The sequence below is a fragment of the Mandrillus leucophaeus genome, unplaced genomic scaffold, assembly GCF_000951045.1.
Source record: "Mandrillus leucophaeus isolate KB7577 unplaced genomic scaffold, Mleu.le_1.0 Scaffold39, whole genome shotgun sequence".
NCBI classification, from domain to species: Eukaryota; Metazoa; Chordata; class Mammalia; order Primates; family Cercopithecidae; genus Mandrillus; species Mandrillus leucophaeus.
The window spans coordinates 6,418,062-6,424,061 of record NW_012104142.1 but is presented as its reverse complement, the minus strand read 5'-3'; the positions used below and the strand labels follow the sequence as shown (position 1 = coordinate 6,424,061).

The following is a 6,000-nucleotide window of genomic DNA, read 5'->3' as shown; positions in this document are numbered from 1 at the left end:
GACAGGGTCTCACTTTGTCACCCTGGCTGGAGTGCAGTGGTGCGATCTCGGCTCACCACTACAGCCTCAACTTCCCTGGCTCAAGTGATCCTCCTACCTCAGCCTCCCAGGTAGTTGGGATTACAGGTGCATGCCACCATGCCCAGCTAATTTTTTGTAGAGATGAGTTTTCGCCATGTTGCCCAGGCTGGTCTCAAACTCCTAAGCTCAAGTAATCTTCCTACCTCGGCCTCCCAAAGTTTTGGGATTACAGGCACGAGCCACTGTGCCAGGCCAATTTTCTCATATTTAAAATAGGAGGCTAGACATGGTGGCACATGTCTGTAATCCCAGCATTTTGGGAGGCTGAGATGGGCGGATCGTTTGAGGTAACAAGTTCGAGACCAGCCTGGGTAGCATGGCAAAACCCCATTTCTACAAAAAATACAAAAACACTAGCTGGATGTGGTAGTGCATTCCTGTAGTCCCAGCTACTCGGGAGGCTGAGGTGGGAGGATGGTTAGAGTCCAGGAACAGGAAATTGCAGTGAGTCGAGATCATGCCGCTGCACTCCGGCCTGGGTGACAGAGCCAGACGTTGTCTCAGAAAGAAAGAAAAAAGGAACAATAATAGCATTTATAGGTACTTATAGGATTTTTGTGAGGAGTAAATTAGTTAATACATATAAAGCACTTAGAGTAAAAGTTGACAGATAATAAGCATTCTTTTTAATGATTAAATGGACAAGGATATTATTAATCTTGAAATGAAACTTGTGATGGTTAATACTGAGTGTCAACTTGATTGGATTGAAGGATGCAAAATATTGATCCTGGGTGTGTCTGTGAGGGTGTTGCCAAAGGAGATTAACATTTGAGTCAGTGGGCTGGGGAAGGCAGACCCACCCTTAATCTTGGTGGGCACCATCTAATCAGCTGCCAGAGAGTATAAAGAAGGCAGAAAAACATGAGAAGTTCAGACTGGCTTAGCCTCCCAGCCTATATTTTTCTCCTGTGCTGGATGCTTCCTGCCCTCGAACATCGGACTCCAAGTTCTTCAGCTTTGAGACTCAGACTGGCTTCCTTGCTCCTAGCTTGTAGATGGTCTATTGTGGGACCTTGTGATCGTGTGAGTTAACACTAGTTAATAAACTCATATATATATGTATGTATGTGTGTGTGTATATATGTATGTATATGTGTATATATGTATGTATGTGTATATATACTATTAGTTCTATCCCTCTAGAGAATGCTGACTAATGCGAGACCTTTGAGTATAGGAGATTCAGGTCTCACTTAAAATTGCTGCTTCTGAAGGCATGGTTCTGACCTTGCAGACTACCTGCCTCTACATCATTATTTGTGGTAAAATCTCTTAGTTTGTTCATGTTTGCATCTAATTTTCCATAAATGTTTCAAGTTAATTCCAGTTAAGGTCTTCACTTTTGAATGTAAATATATAAGTGAATGAGTGTTGACTTTGAATACAAAAATAGTTTTCCATGGAAAAATGACCAAGAAAACAATGATAGATGGAATTACTGCTCTAAAACCTTATTTCCCCTTGGTTTAGTGTATGTGAGTGCATTTAAGAAATTTTTTAGAGACAGGATCTCTCTCTGTCACCCAGGCTCGGGTGCAGTGGTCCCATCACAGCTCACAGCAGCCTTGAGCTCCGGGTTCAAATGATCTTCCTGCCTCAACTTCCTACGTAGCTGGGACCACAGGCATGCGCCACCATGCCCAGTTAATCTTTTTTTTTTTTAATAGAGATAGGGCCTCCCTATGTTGCCTAGGCTGGTTTCAAACTCCTAGACTCAAGTGATCCTCCCACCTTGGCTTCCTGAAGTACTGGGATTATAGGTGTGGGCCACTGCACCTGACTCTCTCTTTCTCTGTCTCTCTCTAGCTTAGTTTAGTAAACCACGTAAGTAAATAAACTCAAGTTTCTAGTTGTCAATGATCCTGCCATTGGGATTTAATAATTTAGCATTTCAGATGCTCTCTCTCTCTCTCTCTATATATATATACACACACACACAATATGAATTAATGAGGTTTCTGTTATCTTTAATAAGTTCACTAAATGAAGCATATCATTTTAATCTTACTATAAAGCTGTTCATTCCAACCTGGTCTCTACTTCTTTAAATGTTATCTGCTGCACTCTCTTATCTGAAGAACTGGTTTCCAGTCAGGCATGGTGGTTCATGCCTGTAATCCCAGAGCCTTGGGAGGCTGAAATAGGAGAATCACTTGAGCCCAGGAGTTTGAGACCAGCCTGCACAACAGGCTGTCTCTACAAAAAAAATAAAAAGTCAGCTGGGCATGGTGGTGCGTGCCTATAGTCCCAGTTACTTGGGAGGCTAACTAAGGTGGGTGAATTGCTTTAACCCAGGAGGTTGGGGCTGTAGTGAGCCATGATAGCACCACTGTACTCCAGCCTGGGTGACAGAGGGAGATCCTATCTCAAAAACAGACAAACAAAAAACCAGTTTCCTCTGCTGTATTAGCTCATAGTTCACTGATCATCTATGGACTGTCTACCTTTGGTGAGGTTTCTAACCCTGATTCACTCAGTTGAGCACAGGAAAGGAGCTAGGGCTCAGGGCACAAAACTTGGCTGCCTAGGTAAGAGGAGTTATAGAAAAGGCAATATTTTTTTCTGATGATCGCTAGCATCCAGAACTATGCCTGGTATATTATAGGGGCTCAATAAATATATGATGAATAAATGGAGTAATTTTTCATGAATACAAATCTGATGTTATTCCCCTGTTAAAAACTCTTCAATGGTTCTATATTGAATGAACTCTTAACTCTAGGATATGAATCCAGCCTTTGTTCAAACTTTACCTTTCCCTGACCAAAAGAGTAACTTTAGTCAAACAGTTACTCTTTGGTCATACTCATGATTTCCCAAATGTGCCATGGTCTTTTATTCTTCTATATATATCAAGTCTACATTTCAAATTGTTTTTCACTCTTAGTTCCAAATAAGGCATGTCTTCTCGGCTATAGTCCTTGGCCTCCAAGCAGAACTGATCATTCTCTTTTATGCCATCACTTATAACCTTCACATACTTTCAGGAAAGTATCTATCATAGTTATAATTACTTCTTTACAAATGTCTTCTCAACTAAACTTTGAGCTCCTTATGGGTAGGAATTATGACTTAATCTTATTCCCAACTCTTAGTACTGTATCTGGTAGAGAGTAGGTGCTCAATTAACATTTATTGTTGAATATAATGATTCTTCCTACTAGATTTTAAGTTCCTTGAGACTGGTGTATGTTTTACATTTGATTCTCTCCCAGAATCTAGTATAGTATGAACTCACTATACATTTTCTGGCTGATATTAAGTAGTAAATAACTGTACTATGTTTCTCTAGCTTAGTTTAGTAAACCACGTAAGTAAATAAACTCAAGTTTCTAGTTGTCAATGATCTTGCCACTGGGATTTAATAATTTAGCATTTCAGATGCTTATATAAAAGTAAATCATACAATTGCTTGAAATTTAGAAGGAATGAATAAATTCAACCTTGCACAACCTTTCCCAAAAACCTTTCCAGACCTAACTGTGCTCAACACATTCTGGAAATAATGAAAATATTATTTGATTGGTGCTTTCACTTTCTATCATTCCATCATTTTAAAATGAGGACATATTTATGAGTTGATGAATCTAGATTCAGATCCTGTTTAAAGACAGAAGGCTGACCAGGTGCAGTGGCTCACACCTGTCGTCTCAGCCAAGGTGGGAGGAACACTTTAGGCCAGGAACTCAAGACCAGCCTGGGCAACAAAGCATGATCCCATTTTGACAAAAAATTTAAAAAACTGTCCACAGAGGCAGTCTACAGATTAAAAAAAGTTAGCTAGGTATGGTAGCACATGCTCATAGTTCCAGCTACTCAGAAGGCTGAGGCAGGAGGATCCTTTTGAGTCCAGGAATTCGAGGATGCAGTGAATTGTGATTGTGCCACTGCACTTCAGCCTAGGTGAAATAATGAGACCCCGTCTCTAAAACAAAACAAAACGAAAACCCCAAAACATAGAATGCTCTCATGGGACTTTGAATTAACACTTGATTATTTATTTATTTACTTAAAAGGAAATTAACATTTATTGAGTGGCTACTGGTTCTGGCCTTGTGCAAGGAGTTTTCATCTATAATATCCCATGTAATCCTCACGTCAACCCTGCGAAGTAGGTATCAACCCCATTTTTGTTAGGTGAGGAACAGGAGGCTCAGAAAAGTTAGGTAGTTTTTTTCATCAACCAGGAACTGATGAGCTGGGACCCCATGCTTAAGTCTCAGACACAATCCTTGCTCTCTCTCCTACGCTGCCTCTGGGAGGAAGAAGGGAGCACCAGCAAAAGCTGCAGTCCTCACACTTCCTGCCTGATGCCCCAACAGCCACCAAAAGCCTGCACCTTCCCACAGACCCTCCCCCCTCCCTTGGGAGGATGCAGTCAGTTGAAGAGATTAAGACACAAATACAAAAATAAATAGCATGGACAAGTCCCCAGCAGCAAGGATGTGCCATCTCCACACTGTGGGAAAGTCACTGTGCCATTCACAGTTGCTGTGGGAGGAAGCCCCGTGGGCTCTGGGGGAAACTGGGACAATGGCTGCCAAAGGTTGGAGTGGGTGGGCTCAACTGGCCTGTCCTGGGTTGCAGAGATTCGAGAACAATATGTCTGGAGCAGACAGCAGCTGCCCGCCATCCTCCTCCATCTGATCATTTTACCAGTGTTTGTGATCTAAGAGGGATTCAAAATTGGGGGAACACACAAGTTTGTGCTTCACATGTCTCCCTGGTCCTACCTCCAAGGCCCACAGACACCCTCTCCTGCAGGAAAGAGCAGGCGGTTCCCATGGTCACATCCAGAGTAACCTTGCCCAGGAGGGGTTGCACCCTTTTGGATTTGTGGATGGGCAGCTTGCCAACCTGACCCTCTGTCAGGTCAGCTAGGATAGAAGCATTCTCTGCCAGCCTGGCTTCCTGGTCTTTCTCCTGCTTGATGAGTACCACCTGTCTATCCTCGCCCTGCACCTCTGCCTTGATGAGCTGGGTGGTGGGTGGCCAGGGAGAGTTGTCTGGCAGCTGGAGGAACAGCAGTTCCTCCTTGGTGAGGCTCAGCTCCCTGAGCAGCTCTGCCACAGGTATGTCCTTCGGGAGGCCAGGGAGCCTTCCTGGCTGCTCTGGGAGGAGCCTTCATCTTGGCCTCCTCCTCCTCATCTTGTGGCTCCTCTTTCAATTTCACAGTAGGTACACCTACCTCTTCCTTGGGGCCAGCCAGCCAAGGTTTAACAACTGGTTCATCATTTTCTTCCTTAAAAAGCCACCCTGAGTGAGCCAATGACAGCTGCACAGGCATGTTTCGAGTGTCATTCCTCAGCCTGGGGTCATCGATGAAATCGTCCTTTTCCAGCATGGTGAGATGTTTCGTGTCTTCATCCATCTCTTTCTTCTCTTTTTTGATGTTGATGATGAGAAGATCCCATGTCTGACACATCCACTATCTTATCCCAGTTCCCTTTTTTCTTCATTATTTCAGCTGGGCCTGCTCAAAGATGGAGTGGGACTGGATCACTTCTGGGCGGCCTCATCCCTGTCCATGAACCTCTCTCTGTCCATCTCTGTCCCTTTCACGTTTCTCCTTCTTGACAGCTACTTCTTCCTTGGGTTCTTCTGACTGATGATATTTGGGGTGAAGGTTTTCTTCTTGACTCCCAACTGCAACCCTCAGAGTAAGATTCCCAGAGTTGATGAAGGGAAGGCGGCCCAGGGTGAAGGGGTTGCCGGTCACTGCCTGTTGAGCTCCTGGGCCCCAGTCAGGAGGGGTCGGGGCCCTCGCAGAGTGCTGGGTTCGCTCACCCCATTTTCTTCACCTGTCACTAACCTGCCGCCAGCTCTTGGTCTCCACAACAAGCAGAAGTCTGAATGGCAGGCCCGGGGCCCATATTGGCCCCCCCCTTTTTTTTTTCTATTGAGACAGGGTCTCGC

At 44.1% G+C, this 6,000-nt stretch overlaps 1 protein-coding gene and 1 pseudogene across 4 annotated transcripts in view; both read right to left on the bottom strand.

Moving 5' to 3' along the window:
- The window catches only part of ADK (adenosine kinase), a 636,511-nt gene that overhangs the window by 47,866 nt on the left and 582,645 nt on the right, over positions 1-6,000 (bottom strand). The window lies entirely within an intron of this gene.
- On the bottom strand, positions 4,737-5,957 carry LOC105547519 (annotated as a pseudogene).